We start from the raw sequence: 306 nt of genomic DNA on the forward strand, positions 1-306 counted from the left end.
CATGAAAATACACTAGATCCCAAATAAAATGCATAGCCAAAAGTACTTTTTCTTTGCATCATATCACCAACCTAATCACTATTAGTATTACTATCATTAGTCTTTGAATAAAATATGTCTCAGAGTGTGTACCTTGAATATATCTCAAAATTCTCCTGGCGGCTTGCAACTGAGATTGACGCGGAAACTCCATAAATCTGCTAATTAATTCAACTCCATAAGTAATATTAGGCCTTGTAGAAGTCAAATATCTTAGAGTCCCTACCAATTTTCTAAAATATGTAGCATCAACAAAATCACCAGTTC

Source organism: Solanum tuberosum, unplaced genomic scaffold, assembly GCF_000226075.1.
Source record: "Solanum tuberosum cultivar DM 1-3 516 R44 unplaced genomic scaffold, SolTub_3.0 scf00222, whole genome shotgun sequence".
Classification (NCBI taxonomy): Eukaryota; Viridiplantae; Streptophyta; class Magnoliopsida; order Solanales; family Solanaceae; genus Solanum; species Solanum tuberosum.